We start from the raw sequence: 24,109 nt of genomic DNA on the forward strand, positions 1-24,109 counted from the left end.
AAAAAAAATAAAAAAAAATGACAAGTATTCCTAATTTATCCAAAGTTGACGCAGGAAGAAAACAAATATCCCATGCCTCATCATTTGAATCAAGTCCATTAGGCCAGAGATCAATAGAGGAACTGATGCAGAGAGAAAGAGCCAATTCGTTTAAAGAACTGCAATCAATGTTACAATCGATGCAGGACATGATGTTAAGGAATCATGAAGACCTGAAAAAAGAAATTGGGGAAGTTAGAAGCGATACTGGAGAATTAAAGGAGAAAATGAAATCAATGGATGGGAGGTTTGAGACCTTCCAGCAACAAATTATGAAGAACGAACAAAAATTATTAGAAATGGAAGAGAGGATGGACAAGGAGGAGAAAAAAGTTGACGAAATGAACGAGAAATTATTACAGGCCAATAAAGATCTGGAAAACACCGTTATCCAGTTGGAGACAGACTGAGCAGCATATTACCTGTGCTTTCAAAATGTCAAAGAAGAAAAAAGTGAGGACTTGCCAGAAATGATGGCAGACCTATTAGCAAAAGCCTTAGGAATTGGGAAGGATGAAATGCTGAATGAAATGGACAAAACTTACAGAATTCATACTAATTACGCAAGACGCCACAACCTCCCTAAAGAAGTCCATATTAGATTCGTTAAAAAATCAGTGAGGGACGAGATACTTCATAGAACCAGAGATGACCCACTAGAACATAGAGGGAGACAGTTAGTAGTATTAAAACAAGTGCCATGCAGGGTGCGAGAATTAAGGAGGTCGTACCAATTTTTGACATCCAAACTAATTAGGCACAATATTAACTTTAGATGGCTGACGCCGGAGGGAATCATGGTATCGTGGCAGGAAAAAAGATACAGAATAGACACCATAGACAAAGCAGAGGAATTTTATAGCCAAAACTTTAGCAGTGAGGAAAAACTAGAAGAAAGAGAAGTAAGAGTAGAAGGTGATATTAGAATACAAAATACAGAAATGAGAGAGCCACTAAATAGGGAGAAGGAAAATGGAAGAGGAGAAAGAACAGATGACAACAACTACGATGAAAGCAGACCCAAAGAGATTAGATCAACAAGAGCTACAAGACCTAAATATAAGTAGATACTTGCAAGAAGAAATATCGGCTATATCTTTAAATGTGAATGGATTAAATTCCCCCTCTAAAAGGAAATTTTTTTTTAGCAGACTCTATAAGATGAAATTGGATATAATAATTTTGCAAGAGGTACATATAAAGAAACAGCATCAACATTTATTAGTTCAGCCCAAGTTAGGAAAGATGTTTGTAGCACTATCACATCAAAAGAAAGGGGGAGTAGCAATGTATTTTAAAGAGGAAATTCCGACAAGACAAATTTATGAGGATGACGAGGGTAGGATATTGATAGTAGAAGCAATTTTGAACTATAAGAAAGTAGCCTTAGTGGGATCTATGCCCCAAATGAAAAACAGAATCAATTTTACAAGAAGTTACACACGATTATCGGAAAGATGGAATATGATAACATTTGCATTTTAGGGGATTTTAATGCAATAGTGGATAAACATCTGGACTATAAAAGCGATAAGATAAGAAAAGGAACTAGGAAAACATTGTCCAATAACTTTTTCAAAATGGCAGAGGAAATGAATATTTTGGACAGTTGGAGGGAAAGAAATGCAGGGAAGAAGCAATTTACATTCTATTCGGGTCGACATGCCTCGTGGTCAAGGATAGACATGGTTTGGATGTCAAAGGAATTAAACTTGGAAGTAGAAGAAATTGAAATTGAAAAAAATCTTTGGGCAGACCATAATCCAGTGACAATTAGATGGAGAGGGAAAAAAATAAGAAGATGGACATTCAAGGTTGACTCAGCCTTCCATCCTTTCTAAGGTAGGTGAAATGAGGACCCAGTTTGTGGGGGCAATAAGCTGACTTTGTATAAATATACAAAAAGGATGAAGGCTATTGCTGAGCACATTGTAAGCCGCCCTGAGTCTTCGGAGAAGGGCGGCATATAAATCAAATTAATAAAAAAAAAAAAAAATTAAAGAGAGCAATTTTAAAACATAAAGAATTTAAAACAAAGATGGAAGAACAGATTCATCTGTTCTTCCAAGATAATAAAAAGGAGGACACGAATATTCAAAATCTATGGGATATGGCAAAAGCCTACATGAGAGGGATTGCGATCGCCTACATGGCGAAAGAAAATAAAAAGAAAAGACAGCGTCAAAAAGATTTGGAGGAAGAACTTGGTAGGCTAGAAAGAGATCTACAAAAAGAACCCAAAAGAAGGGATTTGAAGCAACAAATAGACATAATTAAACATAACTTGAATATGATCAAGAAGGAGGATTTGGCACAACGACTAAAATACTCAAAACAAAATTTCTTCGAAAATGCAAACAAACCGGGACGTTGGCTAGCTTATAAATTGAAGAAACAAAAAGATAAAAAGTGCATTAGTAGATTATGCAATAAAGAGGGGCAGATAATATATCATAACGAAGGGAAAAGAGAAATAATCCATGAGTTCTACAAGGAATTATATGCTGAAGAGGGCGGCACTTTCGAAGAAAAAAGCATTCAATGTCTCCAAAAAGCCAATTTACCTGAACAAAGACATAACACCTCTAGAATTAACAATGGCAATTAAAATACAGAAAAATAACAAAACAGCAGGCCCAGTTGGATTGCCTTCGGAAATATATAAAAATCTTCAAGATCCACTAAATTCCACCTTATTAGAAGTATTCAATGCAGTTCTTAGAGATGCAAAAATACCAGCCTCATGGGAGGAAGCAATCATCACCTTAATTCCAAAGGACAATTTGGATTTGACACTTGTTAGGAATTACAGACCCATATCTTTGTTAAATTCAGACTATAAGATATTCATGGCCGGACTTCCGGGTTGGCTCCGCAGCGCCATTGACGGTCTTTTTAGACCGCCGCCCCCGTGATTCCGTTGAGCCGTTCTGACAGCGTTAATCAGCTGTCAAACGGCTTGAAAATCTCCCCTTCGGGAAAAGAAGGGGAGGAGAGCAGGTGGGTGAGGGTAGAGCTCCCCGAAAACCCCTGGATTAATTCCAGGGGTTAGGAGGGCGAGAGCTCCCCGTTCAGCCCACTGAAGCTCCGGATCCGGGGGGACTCTGTTTTTTTTTACAGAGCTAGGCGTTGCGTCCAATTTCTGCTGTCAAACAGAAGATTAAATGATTTCAAAAAAGCAGGCGGAACAGAAGCAGGAGGACAAGCTTTTTGCAAGTATAATACTTAACTCCGGGGATACAATGTTTCTAATTGGATTTTCTGAGCTGGAAGTTAAGATGGCGTTTCTTTGTTGCGATTTTAAAACTGAAAGTTAGAAAGGAAAGTCTTCGCTAATAGACTCGTGCTCAGAGACTGGCTTTAAGTTGCTGGAATAGGTTTTGAAGAGCTGTTTGGGAAAAGTTTATTTCGTTTGGTGATTTATAAAGAAATTGCTGAAAGCTGCTCAAAAGGATGGCTCTGACTTTATGATTTTATGGTTGTGGGAAGAAAGAAAATCTTTTTAAAATAAAATGGCTTCTAAGAAAGGAGATCTTGAAAGTGCCGGAAGCTATTTGGAGGTGTCAGAAACGAAACAGTTGTCTGATTTACAGAGTTATAAGGATTTTGATGCAGAATTTACAGAATTTATAAAAGAAGCCATGAATAATCATACTGCAGCTATAAGTAATCAAATAGCAATTCTTAAAGGGATAACAACAGAAATGACTGAGGAGACAAAAACAACTACGGAGCATGATGACAATTCAGGAGATATTCTGATTGCAGCAGAGAGGGTGGAAGAATCTTCTCAAGAATTTTCAAGCTTATTCTCTGCTCTTTTCGGAAAAATTGATAGAATCTTTCAAAATTATGACTTGGTTTGGAAAAAAGTAGTAAATGACCAGACTTTCAAAGTTTCAGAAGATGAAGGAGATTTGCCAGTGGCATTTATACATTTAATAGAAAAGAAACAACTGAACTTTTTTTCACAAACTCTTGACAAACTTTGGTTTTACAGACGAAGGAATGAACTGATTTATATAAGCATGAAGAGGCGATTTGGGGGCTCTAAATCAGAGGAAATTTTTTCAAAAAGGGGACAATCTTTGCAGTTACATCAACCTCAAATTAAAATGAAAAACCTCCTCAAAATAGAAGTAGGAGGGATGCAGAAAGACTGGAAAAAATATAAAAAGAAAGCAAGAATGGAAGATTAACCTTTTCTTTTGGCTTTGTAGTTGTTCTACTCATGGTTAAAAATGATTATGTTTTAGGTGTTATAACTATTGAGTGGGAAAAAGTATAAAGTTAAATATTGATTTTTAAATATGATGTATTAATGGTTGATTAATCCTTTTTGGTTTTCTAGTTTATGTATTAATGGTTAATTATGTTGATGATTATCTTTCAAAATTTTAAAAGTTGGAGGGAGGAATAATGAAGGGGGGAAATTTAGAAACTTAAAAAATGTAGAAATTTAATTAGTGAATACCTAAGGTTTATTTTTTGTTATGAGATTTCAAAATAAGAAAGCAAGAATGGAAGATTAACCTTTTCTTTTGGCTTTGCAGTTGTTCTACTTATGGTTAAAAATGATTATGTTTTAGGTGTTATAACTACTGAGGGGGAAAAAGTATAAAGTTAAATATTGATTTTTAAATATGATGCATTAATGATTGATTAATCCTTTTTGGTTTTCTAGTTTATGTACTAATGGTTAATTATGTTGATGATTATCTTTTAAAAACTTTAAAAGTTGGAGGGAGGAATAATGAAGGGGGGAAATTTAGAAATTTAAAAAATGTAGAAATTTAATTAGTGAATATCTAAGGTTTATTTTTTGTTATGAGATTTCAAAATATCTGAACTTTGAGAAAAGTAGGAGGGGGAAAAATGTTTTTAGGTTTGAATGTTTAATATTTGTTAATGGTTTTAAAACTCTTAGAGTTATTGGATTACATGCTACTTTGAGTCTATAAAAAGGGAGGTTGATGAAATTGTAAAAGGGGAGTTAAGGGGTCTTGGGAGTTATTAAATCCTGCAGTTAGCTAGTTTATTTTAGCGAATGTTTGGTGAAATCTATGCCCTGTTTTTGTTCTGGGAAGTCGGGGGTGGGGGGTGGTGAGGAGGGGTTGAAGATTGAGTTTACCAAGGATTGATTTTTTTTTCTTAATGATAGTTTGAATGATTGTTTATATTGTATACTTGTTTGATCAGAAAATAAAAACCTTTTATTAAAAAAAAAAAGATATTCATGGCCATTATGGCCGAAAGGTTAAAAAGATTCTTAGAGGATTTTATTCATAGTGACCAGAATTGTTTTCTGCCGAGGAGGCAGATAAAGAATAACATCAGAATCATACTAAATGTATTGGAATACTATGAGACCCATAATGAAAAGAAATTGGCCTTAATGTTTGTTGATGCGCAAAAAGGCCGACAACGTCAAATGGGACTTTATGTCAAATCAATTAAAACTAATGGAATTTGGGGAGAATTTCATAAATATGTTCAATGCAATCTACTCTACCCAAAAAGCCAAAGTAGTTGTTAATGGTGAAACGACGCACAGTTTCAAAATTCAGAAAGGAACTAGGCAGGGATGCCCATTATCACCGTTATTGTTTGTTCTATCCCTAGAAGTACTCACTAGAATTATCCGAAAAGACGAACAAATAAAAGGTCTGGAAATAAAAAAGGAAATCTTCAAGGTGCAAGCATTTGTTTGTTTGTTTGTTTGTTTGTTTTATTAGATTTATATACTGCCCTACTCCCGAAGGACTCAGGGCGGTGAACAGGCACAAAATAAAATACATAGATACAAAAGTTAAAAACATAATTAAAACCAGATTAAATAATTTAGCCCGAGACAATTAAAGATCCCAATAATTTAAAACAGATTAAAATTTCGATTTAAAAGAATTTTAAAACAGGGGAGAAAATTAGGCCAAGCCGGCTTGCTGGAATAGGAGAGTCTTAAGAGCACGGCAGAAAGTGCGCAGATCCGGGATCCTCCGTATCTCTGGGGGAGCTTGTTCCAGATAGTGGATGCCCCCACAGAGAAGGCCCTCCCCCTGGGGGCCGCCAGTCGACATTGTTTAGCTAACGGCACCCGGAGGAGCCCCTCTCTATGAGAGCGTACCGGCCGGTGGGAGGCTGCTTGTGGTAGTAGGCGGTCCCGTAAATAACCAGGTCCTAAGCCATGGAGCGCTCTAAAGGTGGTGACCAAAACCTTGAAGCGCACCCGGAAGACCACCGGGAGCCAGTGCAGCTCGCGCAGGAGAGGTGTCACACGGGAGCGCCATGTTGCTCCCATAACCACCCGCGCGGCCGCACTCTGCGCCAGTTGGAGCCTCCGGGTGCTCCTCAAAGGGAGCCCCATGTAGAGAGTGTTGCAGTAGTCCAGGCGGGAAGTGACGAGGGCATGAGTGACTGTGTGTAGGGAGTCCCGATCCAGAAAGGGACGCAACTGGCGAATCAGGCGAACCTGATGAAAAATCCTCCCGGTCACGGCTGTCAAGTGCTCTTCTAAAGACAGCCATGAATCCAGGAGGACGCCCAAGTTGCGAGCCCTCTCTGTGGGGGCCAGCGATTCGCCCCCAATAGTCAGCGATGGCGTCAACTGACTATATCGGGACGTCGGAAACCACAGCCACTCGGTCTTGGATGGGTTGAGCCTGAGCCTGTTCCTCCCCATCCAGATCCGCACGGCCTCCAGACACCGGGACATCACTTCAAGGGCATCGTTGGAGTGATCCAGGGTGGAGATGTACAGCTGGGTGTCGTCAGCGTACTGATGGTACTTCACCCCGAAACCACGAATGATCTCGCCCAGCGGCTTTACATAAATGTTGAACAAAAGGGGCGAGAGGACCAACCCTTGTGGCACCCCACATATGAGGGGCCTCAGGGTCGACCTCTGCCCCCCTGCCAACACAGACTGCAACCGGTCAGAAAGAAAGGAGGAGAACCACCGTAATACAGTGCCCCCCACCCCTAACTCTTCCAACCGGTGCAGCATGATACCATGGTCGATGGTATCAAAAGCCGCTGAGAGATCTAATAGGACCAGGACAGAGGAGCAACCCCTGTCCCGAGCCCTCCAGAGATCATCAACCAACACGACCAATGCTGTTTCCATGCTGTACCCAGGCCTGAAGCCCGACTGGAACGGATCCAGATACGTCGTTTCATCCAGGTACTGGGGGAGCTGTCGCGCAACCACACTCTCGACAACCTTTGCAACAAAACGGAGGTTGGAGACCGGACGATAGTTAGCCAACACTGCCGGGTCCAGGGAAGGCTTCTTGAGGAGAGGCCTCACCACCGCCTCTTTCAAGGCGGCGGGGAAGTCACCCTCACCCAACGAAGCATTTTTAATACCCTGGAGCCAGCCTCGCATCACCTCCTGGGAAGCCAGCACTAACCAGGAGGGGCACGGGTCCAATAAACATGTGGTCGCGTTCAGTCCACCCAGAATCCTGTCCATGTCGTCAGGGGTCACAGGATCAAACTCATCCCAGGTAACATTCTCAGTACCTGCCTCAGTCATCCCCCCTGGAACTACCCAGTCGGAGTCCAGATCTTCCCGAATCTGAGTGATTTTGTCATACAAATATTGAACAAAATCCTCGGCTCTACCCTCCAAGGGGTCCTCCCGCGCTTCCTGGTGGAGCAGGGAGCGGGTCACCCTAAACAGAGCGGCCGGGCGATTATCTGATGATGCAATAAGAGCACCAAAATATGTACATTTTGCTGCTTTTATTGCCACTAGGTAATTCTTAATATGAGATCTTACCAGTGTCCAGTCGGATTCAGAAAGACTGGCCCTCCAACTACTCTCTAGGTGTCTTTTCCGGCGGTTCATCTCCCTCAGCTCCTCAGTAAACCAAGGAGCTAGGTGAGATCGGCGCCGGGTCAGAGGCTGCAAAAGCACGACCCAATCCAGAGCTCCAGCAGCTGCCTTATCCCAGGCGGCCACTTTGTCCCTAGTCGAGGCGTGTGCCAGAGCCTCGGGAAATGGCCCAAGCTCCATCTGGAACCTATCAGGTTCCATCAGGTGCCTGGGGCAGAACCATCTTACCGGCTCCGCCTCCCTGCGACGGGGCATAGCGGTTCAAAGGTCAAGGCGAAGGAGAGAGCGATCCGACCATGACAAGGGCTCGGTGACTATGTCCCCTATCTCAAGATCACTCAACCACTGTCCAGAGACAAAAATCAGGTCCAGCGTGTTTCCCACTGTGTGGGTAGGGCCATGAATTAACTGGGTCAGGTCCATAGCTGTCATGGAAGCCATGAACTCCCGAGCCACCTCCGACGTCTCACCCACAGATGGCAGGTTGAAATCCCCCATGACCATAAGTCTGGGGGTATCAACCACCACCGCGGCGATAACGTCGAGGAGCTCGGGCAGGGCTGCTGCCACATGGCAGGGAGCCAGGTACGTGATCAGCAAACCCATCTGAACCCCATGACCCCACTTCACAAGGAGGGACTCACAGCCGGCTGTCTGAGGAACAGTGGCCTCCCTCGGTCTCAGACCTTCTTTAATAATAACCGCTACTCCCCCGCCCCTGCCCTGTGACCTCGGCCGATGGAATGCAAGGAAACCTGGCGGGCACATTTCAACGAGGGGAATCCCCCCTCCTGGCCCAACCAGGTCTCCGTAATACCTGCCAGGTCCGCTCCCTCCTCACCAATTAGGTCACAGATGAGGGGGGCTTTATTTACTACGGACCTGGCATTGCACAGCATCAGCCGGAGGGCCGGGCCCTGAGGGTCTGTGCAACCTGGGGAACGGGTGGAGCCTTGGAGGCCAGAGCGTGCCACTGCTCATAAGCAGCGGGTGTGCACTCCCCTAACTCGATATGGCCCCCTGCTCCCGCCATATCTACCCCTCCCACTCATGGTAGTGATGTTCAAAGCACTATCCGGACAAACTCTGACTCCCCCCTCGACCCCGGGATCCCCACCTCCCACGCTGTGCTTCCGTGCCAGGCCCGCCCCTCCCCTTAGTGGGCTATCTCCCATGCCCACAACCTGCATTCCAATCAAACCCTCCCCCTCCCTAGAACCCCTTAAAAATTTAACTAAAAATTTGAATAAAAAAACCCCTCAACCCCCTAGTTTTCACATGCCACCTCTCCGGGTCCCAAAACCCATCCTTGAGGTAGGCCCTCGATAGGGAGGAGGGCCACATCTGCGAGAGGGGGGAATCTCGCAGCGCAAGAAGGTCCAATGTCGTATACATCTCCAGGTGTAACGATGGAGGCACGGAGCATAAACAGGGGTCTCACAAAAGATGTAACATACAGGTATTGTTCAATGAGGCGCACTGGTACTTCCACTGTCCTCTCACGACAGCGGGAAGGGTCCTGACAGATACACTCCAATAGGAGTGACATCCAACTCGCCCTCACACGACGGCGAGTTGGATGACCTTGCTGATGACCTTGTGTTCATTCTAGAAGACCCTTTACAATCGGGTGAGAGGTTAATGGAAGTATTGGGCGAATATGGGGAAGTTGCAGGTTTTGAGGGTGAACAAGGAAAAAACCAAAATTTTAGTCAAGAATATGAGTAAAATGCAAGAAAAAGAATTGGCTGAGAAAATTAAAATACAGACAGTAAAGAAAGTGAGATACTTAGGTATCTATTTGATGTCAAGATGTGCTACACTAAAGGAGGACAATTACAATAAATTAGTGGATCAAATTAAGGTAGATTTGGATAGGCGGAAAAACCTGCAATTTTCCTTTATGGGGAGAATCGCGACAGTCAAAATGACTATATTGCCAAAGATACTCTTTCTATTTCAAACCATACCAATAAGATTGAAAAAGAATTTTTTAAAAAATTTAAATAAAATAATAACTAAATATATTTGGCAAGGGAAAAAACCCAGAATTAAATTGAAATTATTGCAAGACTCGAAAGAAAGAGGTGGATTTGGACTCCCTGACTGGGAAAAATACTACCAGGCGGCAGCACTCACATGGATCAGGGAGTGGATTAATTTAAAAAACAGGAGGCTGCTAGCACTGGAAGGACATGACATGCAAACGGGGTGGCACACGATCCTCTGGGACGGGAAACATAAAGCACACCAATACTTCCAGAAACACCTCATCAGAAGAGCTCTATTGGATGTTTGGATTAAAACTAAGCAACAAAATTATATAGAAATTCCCAATTGGCTGTCGACCCTGGAGATGTTTGTACATCCAGATTTCATGAGATTAGGAAGAGTGATCACGTATAAAGACATATTGAATGAAAAAGGAGAGCTGAGGTCTAGACAGGATTTACAAGAAGAAGGGATAGAACTAGAATGGTGGGCATATCTTCAGATTCAATCCCGATACGTGAGAGATAAAAATGAATGGGGCATAAGGACTGAACCGATAGAATTGGACGAAATCCTACAAGGGGCAGATGTGAAGATGATTAGGAAATTATATAAATATTTACTGGATTGCGACATGATAGAAGAGCAAGTGAAAGAGACCATGCTCACCTGGAGTAAGAATTTTGGGTATGACATAGATCTAGATAGCTGGCAAAAACTATGGGAGAGGAACAGAAATCTTACCCTAGCCACGGCATATAAAGAAAATCAATACAAGATGTTTTACAGGTGGCATTTCCCACCCACAAGACTGGCCAAGATGTGCAAAAATTGCTCACCAAAATGTTGGAAATATAAAGCAACACTAGGCACTTATTACCATATGTGGTGGGGGTGCCCGAAAGCCTAGGACTTTTGACTCCAAATAAAACAGTGGCTAGAAGAGATATTAAACCAGATATTACGCCAGAACTCTTCCTTCTGGGTATAGTAAGGGATAATTATAAAAAAGAAATATATCTTATGGTACACATATTAACGGCAGCGAGGTTGATATTCACACAAAATTGGAAATGCAGAGAGAACCCACAGGAGGTAGAAATAATCAACAAAATATTGACCTGTGTAGAAATGGACAGGTTAACAATGGAGCTCAAAGATAAAGATGAATCTGAATTCTATGTAACCTGGAATACATTTTATAAATGTCTAGAGAAAAGGAGGAATGTAGGGATAGAGAATTAGAAACAGAGTGAAGAAAAGGGGAGAAAAATAAATAAAATAATATAAGAAATATTAGATAAGATTAAATTGGATTTGAATAGATACAAATGGAATATGTATGTAACTGAAGTGTGTTTGAATGTACAAAAGTATATATGGAATATGCATGATGTTATATTGTAATATACACGAAAGAAAAAGTGTTAGAAAAGTATGTACCAGACACGTCGCACCAAGTCTAATGTTTTTAAATTGTATATTCAATAAAATTATTTTTAAAAAAAAGAGTAGTGACACAGCTTGAGTGTTCCTGGCTGGCAAGCAGATTGGGGAGGCAAACTCATGCCTTCTTATACTTGATTTTCCTATGAAGCTCCTACAGTTTGATGGGGTTATTTGTATTCTAGTTAACGTGATTGCCCCGAGTTCTGTCTTCCTGCCTTAATGGGTTAATCCTGTCCCAGGACCTTTGTCTTTCCTATCCTGGGGGTTAATCCTGTCAGGGAAGAGGAAAAGAGGAGTTCTTGGTGAGTTATTTTTAGCTGGTTTTAAGTATTTTCAGGATCTGCTTTATGGTCAGGCTTTATTTCTGTAACAGCCATTACATGGCTTTTGGTTGCTCTGAGTTTTTCTTTCAGCTGGTGCTTTTGCTTTGGGGTTTGAATTTCTTAAAGGGGGAAGGGCTCACTGTCATTCTTCTAGGGCAGGGTTGTCAAACTGGCGGCCTGTGGCCCAGATGTGTCACATGCAGACCACACCCACCCTGGCTCTGCAAAGGCAAAAAATGTCACAATATGTGATGTGATCAAGTTTGACACCTGTGTTCTAGGGGATGGTGTCTTTCAGTCTGTCTGATCTCAGAGGGCAGCTGGCTGCTGTGTTCACATGGACATGCTAAGACCCATTCATATTATCCTACAGGTGTATTCAATTAACTCCATCCTCTGCAACCAATATCCCACTGAGATGGTGGGAGTTGCTGTCAACTGGATAAGACTGTACTCAACCACTCTAACGGGATGCAACAATTACCTTGAGGAACATGAATGAGAGCCACAAACCAAGACAACACTACTATTGTTTTAGTTGTGGCTCTGCTTTCTGTTCCACAAAGTTATTCTCACAGCGCATTACACTCCCGTGCTCACATATGGGAAAGATAACAACTTACCTTTTTTGGCAATTGCTTGCTAATGGTTCAGCAACACAGGATTTAGATCTTTGGGAAGAAATTGATTGGCCAAACAAGGCAAAATAATTCTGCAAAACCAAGAGAAAGGTTCCATAAATAAACTACAAACTACCAAGAAGGTCAAGAAAATGGGTCTTACTCTATATATTTTAAGGTTGTAAATACTACACAGGCCCATCAAACATTAAGGCAATCTGGTTTATTTACCAAATCAACAATGTTAATCCTTGACACTCTAGCTGCCACCTCCCTGGATGATGTCTGTTACCCTGGATGTTATTTTCCATCTTTTTCTAAACAAACAAGTGCATTTTCCATTTTCTACAAGCCAGCTACCATTCTTACTTTTTAGGTATTTAATTTAATTTAATTTAATTTAATTTAATTTAATTTAATAATTTAATTTAATTTAATTTAATTTAATTTAATTTAATTTAATTTAATTTAATTTAATTTAATTTAATTTAATTTAATTTAATATTTAAATTTATATACCGCCCTTCTCCCGAAGGACTCAGGATGGTGAACAGCCAGAAGTAAAAAACATCAAATACAAAATTTAAAAACAATTTAAAAATAAATTAAACATTAAAACATTAAACAGGTATGCTACCTGTTCTATCTGGGACCTAGCAGTATACTTACAAATTAAAAAGTGATGCAGCTTTCCATTTAATTTTCTTTGCCTAGAACATAAGGTATTTTAGGAAAGTACATTCACTAAAAGATTTAGAGTGTGACATTTCTAAATGCATCTGTTGACACTGAGCTTCACTTACTCTGGAACAAATCAGTAAAGTTCTTCCCTTTATAGTTAAAGCATTTTGAATTTCTGTCTTGACAGGTGTTCAAGTCTGACTTGATTCAGATAATCAAATCAGGATATACAGTGTCCTGAAGGAGGAAGAAAGGGAAGACAAAATTAGACGGGGGGGGGGGGGATGGAGGGAGGGAGGCTGCTCACCTGGGAAAGTCAGGATTCTCAACAAATAGAATCTCTCCAGCATCTCCAAAGCAGGTGTAGTGCCCATTAGCCTTTAGCAGCTCACAGATGGCACCATCAGACCCAACAAAGCCCAGGGTCAGTTTCTGGATGTTCCTGAGAAACAGCAAGCTAATGGGGGCATCATTTAAGAACGAGTGCAGAAGTTCCTGCACCTGTTGTGGACTGTAGATGTTGTCTGAGATCTTGGAAGGGCTCTGCAAAATAGGGAAGCGAAAGAGGGTGCCAGGGAAGTAGCCCTTGACTCAGGGGTGAAATGTAAAATTTGTTACTACCGGTTCTGTGGGCATGGCTTGGGGGGGGGTTAATGTGACTGGGTGGGCGTGGCCAACTTTTTTTTTTTAATTTTAACTTTTCAAAGCATTTTTTCTGCAAATGCAAAAAAATGCTTTGAAAAGCCTCTGCGATCAGGAACACAGCTGGGATCGTCAGAGCCTTTTCAAAGCATTTTTTAAACCTCCTCTTCCCCGAAGAGGTTGCAGAAAAAAAATGCTTTGAAAAGCCTCTGAGATCCCAGCTGAGCCGCGCAATCATCAGAGGCTTTTTTTTTACTTTTAAAAGCATTTTTTCCACGGAAGAAGTTGTAGAAAAAATGCTTTTAAAAGTTAAAAAAAAAAAAGCCTCTGATGATCATGCGGCTCAGCTGGGCATGGTCGGGGGGGGGGGCACAGGGATTTTTGCTACCGGTTCTCCGAACCACCCGCCGCCATCACTACCGGATCGGGAGATCCGGTCCAAACCGGGAGCATTTCACCCCTGCCTTGACTGCTGGGCAAGGTTTCCCAAGGGATTCTACTGTTACCCAGAATGGCTGGAATTGATCAGATGCCTCCTCCCATTCCTCTATATTCCACAGCTGACCTCCTTCCTCTAATGCTGTTTGCTGTGTGTCCAGCACTCCCAAAAACTCACCAGAGAGAATTGATGGAAAATCTGAAGGATGAGAAGGAAAGAAATTTAACTTTACAAGCATGAGACGAACACTCCTACTTCCAATTACTTTCCTTCTTTCTTATTTCAGTCCCTATTAGTCAGTAGTAGTCACTGCCTTACTTTATCTTAGTCCTTAACAGTGTTGTACCCAATTAATACTTGCACCACCAGGAAATACTGTGTTTCCTCTAAAATAAGACCCTGTCTTATATTTTCAGCTTGGCCTTATTTTCAGGAGGTCTTATTATTTCGGGGCACAATTTGGGGGTGGCAGGTGGGGAGGGGTGGGGAGGGGGAGAAGCGAGGGGCAGGAAGCCCTGCCATGCCTGGCAAGGGGGTGGAGAGACTGCAAGAATCACGGCTGCTTTTGCAGCTGATTGAGGCTGCAAAAGCAGCAGAAGGCCCCACGCGTCTCGCATCCCCTTCAAGAACAGTCTTACCTCAATTGGTTGCCAAGAGCTTGGCCCCGATTGAGGCTCCCTGCGTTAGAGCCTTCAGCCCGGCACTTGAGAGGGTCTTGGGGGGGGAAGCCCCTTTACGCAACCCAGCCTCTCTTTCAGGTGGGCAGGAAGCCCCCTCCTACCATGCAGCTGGCTGGTTGAGAATCGCTCCCCGGCTGGACACGGAACTCTGGCAGGAAGGCATCTCCTTTGGGCTACTGAGCACCAGCCTGCACGCCTACTTGGTGCTGCAGGTGCCAGGCTACAATCCTGGGTCTGGTGGGTGCTGCAGCTCTCAGGCCAGCTGTGCGCAGAGCTGGCACGAGAGTTGCAGCGGCCACCAGGGCCAGCGCCCGAAAAGGGCCTGGCTCTGCGTAGCTGTAGCCCGGCCTCTGCAGCACCGAATAGGCATACAGGCCAGCGTTCAGCAGCCCAAACATTTGACAATGCAGGCCGGTGCCTATCGGGCCCAAACACTTTTCACACACTTCATCTCCCTCTGGGCGAAAAGTGCGCAGCAGTTCAAGAGATCAAATATTTCTCTGTGTGTGTGTGTGTGTGTGTGTGTGAGCAACAGAGAGAGAGAAAAAGAGAAATGGTGGAGGGGAACTGGCTAAGAGGACCAAGCCTCCCCTGCCCAGAAGCAACATGCAACCTCTCACAGTAAGGAGAATTGCCTGCAATTCTCCTTACTGTGAGAGGTTGCATGTTGCAAAGAAAAACGAAGCAAGGCGGTGGTGGGGTGGAGCACAAAGCAAGGCAGGGGCTGCGGAGCTGCCCCAAGGCCCCGCATCGGTTTACCTGAAGGCCCTTCAGCCAGGCCACCCATGCCAAACCCTCCCCCCCCCAGGACAGCCACATCCCTTCACTAACCTGCTTTCCAGCTCCATTCTCCACTGCACGTTCAGGACAAGAAAAGTAGTCTGTTGGATGAGGGTAAAGAAAAAATACCGGTAATTCAGACCTTCCAACTTCTCATGAAGAAAAAAAGATCTTGCGAAGTTGGAAGGTGTTTTTACCGTAGTCTCACAGACTTTTGCCCTGCATGTGATGGTGGAGAACGGAGCTGGAAAGCAGGTTAGTGAAGGGATGTGGCTGCCTTGGGAGGTTTGGGGGGGAGGGGAGGAGGGACCTCTATGTGTGTGTGTGTGAGAGAGAGAGGGGGGGGGGACACAGAGAGAACATTGCTGCCAGCCCTGGATAACGGGTTGGATCGGATCTCTCTCTTTCTCTCTCTCTCTCGCTCTCTCTCACACACACACACCGTTCTTTCTTTGGGATCGCAGCACAGACACCCCTGCCAGGATTGCAAGGCTGAAGGCTTCGGATGGAACATTTTGGGGATGTGTGTCTGTGCTGCGATCCTAAGTAATGTAGTGTAGGAAGGGAACACCACCAAGACAGTGTCAAAACCTCATCAAACTCATGAAGGGAAAAACCCAGACATAAGGAAATGACCTTCCCAAAATAGAACACATAGATATCAGAGTCAGATAGAATTAAAAAGGAAATCCCAGGAAACGATACACAAAGACTCTAGACAAGATCAGGAAAGAAACTATTAACAGCAGAATAAAACAAAAGGTATGGCAGGGGATTAACCAAGGAAAAGATTTAATCAATAACCCAAAGCAATATGATAAGAGTCAAACCGGGGGTAGGGGCTTACCAAATAATAACATGATCAGCTTAAGGGAGGAAGCAAATAATGAATCAGGAGAAAAACAAAAGAATACCAAATCAGATAACACAAACACCACCTAGTCTGAAGTAGGAAACGATCAGAATAAGAAAAACAGAGCACACACACAAAGGAAACATAGACAAAAGTAACAATAGAAAACAAAGGATTCCCTTTGATCAAAAGGGTATAAGAATGTATGCTTACCTGGTAAAGATGTCAGCTCACACAGGAACGCTGGTCTGTGCAGTCGCTCGATCTGACTTCCTGAAAAATAAAGAAAACTTGCTTTCACGCAGCTTGCTTCTCTCGCGGTTTTGCGCGGCGCCGGAACGCTCTCCCAGCCGGGAAATTCGAATCCTCGGGGTAGGGGAAGAAAAGCCTTTCCCCCAATCCAACAGTAGGAGGTTAGCACCCACCCCTTTCCTAGAAGAATGAAATATTTTGGGAAATATTAAAAAGGCAGAATATTATATTTCCCTCGATGAGAAATGGAGAAACATATTTTACAGACAAAGCAGCTCCCACCTTCCTGCCCCCCACCCTTTGTTAATGGGCCAGAGGCAGAAACCCAGTCCTTTGTCAAAGGACATTTGCAGCACAATAGCAACAGAAACTAACACAATGGGCCCCATCTAGCAACCGAAACTCACCACATGTGACCTGGGAAGCATGTGACCTGGGAAGTACATGTGACCATCAGCCAGCAAGGCTAGCTAAGACCCCCACCCCCTGGGAGTCTGACAACCAATCAGGATACTCTTTCGGGGCCCCAAGAAATGCAAAGCCAGAGAGAGCATAAAAACCCGAGGATTTACTGTATCTGCCCTTTTCTGTTCAGGAACTCAAGCCATGTGATCCTGTCCACCATTAAACCATCTTTCCAAGCAGTCTCCATGTTTCCAGTGTCTTTTTCCCCACTTGGAGCAGAACCCAGAAGGATATTTCTTCCAACAGTAAAGAACGATCAGCAGAAAAGGGGGGGGGGGGATTTTCCTGTAGTCTGTCCTTTCTTTGGGATCGCAGCACAGACACACATCCCCAAAATGCTCCATCCGAAGCCTTCAGCCTTGCAATCCTGGCAGGACAGGCTGCAGGAAAATCCCCCCCCCCTTTTTTTTCCTGCCAATTGTTCTTTACTTGGGATCGCAGCACAGACGCCCCTGCCAGGATTGCAAGGCTGAAGGCTTCGGATAGAGCATTTTGGGGATGTGTGTCTGTGCTGCAATCCCAAGTAAAGAAAGATCGGCAGGAAAAGGGGAAGGAGGCCGGCAGCTGGGGAGGTGCTCTGGAGATCTGGGCCAAGTTGCACAGCCCTTGCTGGCTCAGCTGATCAGCGGGCAGCAATTATGGGGCTGAACCTCCAGGAGGTGACCGGGGAAGGGAAGGACTGCCTCCTGTGCTGGCCACGCCCACCCCTTCACTAGGGCTTATTTTCTGGAGAGGGTGTATATTTATGCCCACCCCAAAAATCAGGCTTGGCCTTCGGGACATGTTGTATTTTCAGGGAAACACAGTATTATTTATTTTATTTATTTATTTTATTTGTCTTATATGCCGCCCTATCTCCCAATGGACTCAGGGCGGCTCACAATAATAAAAACACAAGCTACAATACAAAATAAAATCTAAAATCTAAAAAATTTAACATTTAACCCTTAAAACCCCCCATCAGACCAGGTCAAGTTTTTAATTCACGACGGAAGGTGCGAAGGTCAGGCACTAATCGGAGCTCCAAGGGAAGTTGATTCCAGAGGGTGGGCGCACCCACCGAGAAGGCTCTACCCCTGGGGGCCGCCAGCTGGCACTGTCTAGCCGATGGCACCCTGAGCAGGCCCTCTCTATGGGCGCGAACCGGGCGATGGGATATCGTTGCTGGCTGTAGGTGGTTCGCCAAATATCCTGGGCCTAAGCCATGTAGGACTTTATAGGTCATCACCAGCACCTTGAATCTCACCCAGAGAGCAACCGGTAACCAATGCAAGCTGCGCAGGAGGGGTGTAACATGGGAGTATCAGGATTCTCCCATCACAACCCGCGCGGCTGCATTTTGCACCAGCTGAAGCCTCCGAGTGGTCCTCAAGGGCAGCCCCATGTAGAGAGTGTTGCAGTAGTCAATCCGTGAGGTGACCAGCACATGAGTAACTGTGCGTAGGGCATCTCGGTCCAAGTAGGGATGCAACTGGCGCACCAGACGTAACTGGGCGAATGCCCCCCTGGTCACGGTTGTTATATGATCTTCTAAGCTCAACCGTGAATCCAGGAGGACGCCCAAGTTGTGCACCCTGTCTACAGGGGGCAAAACTTCACCCCCTATAGTCAGCGATGGCACCTCTCCCCTGAACCGAGATGCCGGTACCCACAGCCACTCGGTCTTGGCCGGGTTGAGTTGTACTCTGTTTCTACCCATCCAGACCCGTGCCGCTTCCAGGCACCGGGCCATCACGTCGAGGGCATCGCTGGGTTGGTTCGGGGTGGAAATAAAGAGCTGAGTATCATCAGCATACTGATGATACCTCACCCCAAAACCACAGATGATCTCCCCTAGCGGCTTCATATAGATGTTGAACAGTTTTAACCAATTTAAAGATGTGTGGACTTCAACTCCCAGAATTCTGGGAATTGAAATCCAAGCATCTTAAATTTGTCAAAGTTGAACAACACTGTTCTAGACTAGTGTCTGCTTTACTGGATGCCCACATATCACATTAGGTTCTAACAGCCATTCCTTCCGGCTAAATCAAACCTGGCAAACCACATTAAGGCTTTGTGCCCTATACAAACCTTATTGCACTAAACCACAGGTATTACATTCACAGTAAGCTACAATTGGCTGGATTTGCACAAATCAATAAATGATAAGCCATAATTGATAAATCAGGCAGCACAGTATGATTTGTTTGGTTTTAACTTATGTTTAAGGCAATGTGTGAAGCTAAACATTAGAGCAGTGATGGCTAACCTTTTTGCCATCATGTGCCAAAAGCAGGGGGAGCACGGGGGGGGGGGTCTGCCCCCCCATGAATGCCCACACAACCCCCCCATGCTCCCCCTGCTTTTGGCACGCAATGGCACGGTGGGCCCAGTAGGCCCGTTTTTTCACCCTTCCCAGGCTCCAGAGGCTTTTTGGAGTCAGGGGAGGGCGAAAACGATCTTCCCTCCCCCCCCAGGCCCTCCGGAGGCCGGAAACAGCCTGTTTCCTGACTTCCGGTCCCAACATCCCAATGGGCTGTTTCCGGCCTCCAGGGGGGTGGAGAAGACCATTTTTGCCCTCCCCAAGCTCCTAGAAAGCCTCTGGAGCCTGGGGAGAGCGAAAAACGGGCCTTCTGGTCCCACCGGAAGTCGGCAAATGGGCCATTTCCGGCCTCCGGAGGGCCTCCGGGGGATGGGGGTGGGGAAGGCCGTTTTTGTTAATTTGGAGGATCTAGCCCAATAACTCTCAATACAAAGTAGTAGTTGTTGCAGTTTATTTATTTGTAGGCATAAATATATCATAGGCCTAAGTATACTCTCGGCTCTGTCTCTCATCCAGTCCGTGGCCATCAAAAAGACCCAAGAAATGGCAATAGTTTAATCAAGGTTTAGCAGCAACACAGCAAGAAGAACAAAACGAGCCGGATCACGGGGTTTAAGTCAGCGCTGCACGCAACCGCCGTGCAGCGCTATTTATTTCCTCCCCAGCTCCTAAACTATCATCCGGCATTCAAAATTCCCCCTCCCCACATCAGCTGTTGAGCGGCTTGACGATCCCGCCCACCAACGGTGTCGACGCAGCCGTAACGTCATAGGACAGCGCCGGCAATTCAGATTCGGGAAGCTGCACCGATTCTGTTATAGCTGGCTGCTGCACGGAGCCGTCCCCACCATCATAGGCATTCAGGTGGGCGCTTCAATTGGCCCCCAGGGATGGCGAGTCCTAGCTGGGGCTCAACATATACACTTGTAACTGACCTATGTCCTTTCTTCTCAGGTATGTGGCTGGAACTGACCTGGTACCCATGTGGCCGGTCCTTTTGTACCCAGGGGGAGGAGTCAAGGTAAGGTGGGATTGTGGGAGTGATGGGTTGTGTAGTAGTGTTAACCCTTGCTAGACCATAGAGCAATAGGAGCATATGTAAGTTAGACATTTTACGTGATAAAACCCCCTCTAAATGTCTAACTGGTGGTGAGTATATGGCTTCTGTATATATACATACATATGTGATTTACATGTATACACATAATTTTGACATAAGGTATGCGTGTCGTTTGTGTTGTAATGGCTTGGTGAATATGTCTGCTGTTTGCTCCTCGGTGTCGCAATGTACGACCTTGATGAAACTGATCTCTGAGAGTTGCCTGACGTGTTTGCATTTTATATCTATGTGGCGTGACCTTTGACCAACGGCGTCGGCTTTTGATATTTCGATGGCGGCTTTGTTGTCCTCGTGGATGACTATAGGGTACAACGGTTCTGTCCAAATGTCATTGAGCAGATCATCGAACCAGGTTAGGTTGTTGGCGGCCTTGGACATGCAGACAAACTCTGCCTGATGGAGGTAGCCACTAGTTTTTGTTTACCTGTATACCAGTGTATGGGACTGTTGTTGATGAAGAAAATGTATCCAGAAGTGCTTTTCCGGCTTTTGATGTCTCCTGCCCAATCGGCATCTGCGTAGCACGATAGTTTTGGTTCCGTGGATATGTCGGGTTCAAGGCATAAGTAGGCATCAGCACTGTATTTTAAATATTTGAGTATTTTCTTGATGGCATCCCAGTGGTAGATTGTGGGTTTGCTGACATGTCTGGATAATAGGTTGACTGCTAATGCAATATCGGGCCTTGTCCAGTTAGCTATGTATAGTAGTGAGCCTATGGTAGACCTGTATAATTTGTTATCTGTGAATGGTTCTGCTTCATTGTACATATTCTTTAGGAAGCTGCATGGGAATTTCGCTGGGTTTGGCTTCTGACATGTTACATTTGTATAACAGCTCTATGATTTTCTCCTTTTGGGAGAGTCGGAAACCCTTATCTGTTTTGATTATGTGGACCCCTAAGTACTTATCTACTGTCCCCAATGATTTGAGTGAGAAATGTTTTCTTAGTTCAGCAGCAAAATTATCGCATTTGGATTTCTGTTTCCCTATATATAATATGTCGTCTATGTAAACAAGGACATTTTCGATTGAGCCTTTTTCCCTTTTTATGAAGAAACATTTATCTGCTGAGGTGGCTGTGAAACCCATTGATTTGAGGGCCCTGGCTAGGCAGTCATACCATCTTTTGCCGGACTGCCTGAGACCGTATAGACTTTTGTTTAGGAGCCAAGTGCTACCTTTCCCATCGTCAATTCCTGGTGGGGCCTTGACATAAATTTTCTTGTCTAAATCGGCATGCAGGTATGCTGTTTGTACATCGAACTGATATACCCCTAGTCCTAGTATGGAGGCTATTACTAGGGCGCTCTTGACACTCTCGGCCCTGACTGTGGGGGAGTAGGTGTCTGTGTAGTCCTCTGGGTATTTTTGAGCAAAACCTTGGGCAACCAGTCTTGCTTTGTATAATACCTTATTATCTTATAGTGGTTTAATCTTGTATACCCACTTAGTCCCAATTGGTTTTTTATCTTCCGGTGCTTTGGCTGGTGTATATCCTTGTAGGTCCTTGAGGCTCCTCATCTCCCTTTCCATGGCTTGTTCCCATTTTTCTTTTTCTTCTTGGGGAAGTTTGAGTATTTCCTCATATGAGTTGGGAGTAATGTTGTTCGTCTGTATGGTGATGATGTAATCCTCGAGTCTTTTTGGTGTTTTGTTTCTGTTTGCTCTGACTGGCCTGTCCGGTGGTGTGTCTGTCTCATGTAGACATTTGGCTTCTTTATCTGTGAGTTTGTCAAAGCTTAGTGTGGGGTGTCCTTCCTTCCATTCCTCAATCTTGAGTTCATGGTGTTTGGGTTTGTGGGTTCTGAGTTCCCCAGTTTTGTCTGCATCCTGGTCCCTTTCTCTCTGCTTGTGTTTGGATATGTTTTCCCCAAAGAAGATGTCATTGGAGTGCAATTTGGACCAGTTGGAGTGTTCATGAAAATCTGCTGCTCTTGACACCACGAATTTGTTGTTGCTGTCTATGAATCTGAAGCCTTTTGTTCCTGGTTCGTATCTCATGAACCTTAGTCTCTTGGAGACCCTGTCTCCTTTTCTTCTTAACTGTTTGGGTATATGGACATCTGCTGGGACACCAAACATGTGCAGATGTGCCAGGTTGGGCTTCCTTTTGTGCATCATCTCATACAGTGTTTTGTCAATTACGCTGGACCATAGTCTGTTTAATGTGTAATTTGAATAATGGAGAGCTTCTGACCAGAAGGCTTGGCCCATCCCTGCATCTTCTAAAACACATCTCATCATGGTTTGGAGGACGCCATTTTTGCGTTCTACCACACCGTTCTGGAAGGCCGAAAATGGGGAGGAGGTGAAATGCAGTATACTGCGTTCCTTCAACCATTTTGAAAAGTTCCTGGACATGAACTCGGAACCGCGGTCTTTCATTATCTGTCTGACCCTGGTATCATGTTGAACGCCTCGTTTTTGTGTTTAAGTGGGTATAGAAAACCATATTGGCTAAAGTCGTCCACAATGGTTAAGAAAAACCTCTCCTTGTACCTGATAGATGGTTTCAGTGGCCCTACCAGGTCCATGTGTATTAATTGAAAAGTGGAGTCAGTGGTTCGCCCTGATTTATTTGGTCTCAGCCTAGCCTTGATTTTTGAGCATTTACAGACAGAACACTCAAGGTAATTTTCACAACTCTTTACTTTCAAACCTTCAGTACATTCAAACATTTTTTTAACGACTGGGAACCCAATGTGGCCTAGTCTTCTATGGAGGAGGTGAGCGCAATTGTCGTGGATGGGCTTCCCCAGGGAAATTGTGTCACCTCCGGATAACTTACGACTGGTGGTCTCCTGATTGACCCCCTCTGTTTCTCCGTTCTCCCTTCCCTCACTGGCCATGTTTGCGTTTACACACTGTTGATCGCCCTCGTTCGGTGTGAAGTATGGTAGGCCGTCATGTACTGTTACTTCCCCGATGTTTTCTCCATTACTGGACAGGTACACCCGACCTTCACTGAATACCACCTCAATGTTAGTGTCCCGACTTAACTTTATGGTGGCCAGTACGTTGTATGGTATTTCAGGTACGAACAGCACCCCCTCTATTTCTCCTATCCCTGGGATGTGTACGTTCCCTTTTCCAATTACTCTGGCGTTGCTCTGGTTAGCTACCTTTATCTCGAAGTTCACCTCAGTAAAAGTGGTGAATAATTTGGCATTGTATGTCGTGTGGTTGGTGGCTCCTGAATCTATGAGCCAGATATTCTCTTTATCTTCCTGACTGAGAGTTGGTCCCCCGTACCTAAAACCATATACAGAGCCCATGTTGCTGTCTCGGGAGCTGTCCCTGCGCTCTCTACCTCGCCTGGGTTTGGGAGACCATCCGCGTCCTCATTCCTTTGTGGGTCTGTGGTCTGGAGAGTGTCTCCTTTGGTATCTTTGTCCAGATTCAGGCCTTTCCCTGCACTCATTGTACCCCCTGTCCCTGGTATTTCTGGGGCAGTCCCTTTTAAAATGGTTCCTGGAACCACATGAGAAACATTCAGGGATTCTATTTATTCTGTCCTGAAACTCAACCCTTTTTGTTGGTCTGAGGTCTTTTCTGGACAGGTGGCGGTCCCTTCTTAAATTATCTTCAGCAATCAACCGGTTGGTGAGACTGTCTAATTATATGTGCCC

The sequence above is a fragment of the Pituophis catenifer genome, unplaced genomic scaffold (assembly GCF_029215685.1).
Source record: "Pituophis catenifer annectens isolate HBS135680 unplaced genomic scaffold, rPitCat1.0.hap2 SCAF_5, whole genome shotgun sequence".
NCBI classification, from domain to species: Eukaryota; Metazoa; Chordata; class Lepidosauria; order Squamata; family Colubridae; genus Pituophis; species Pituophis catenifer.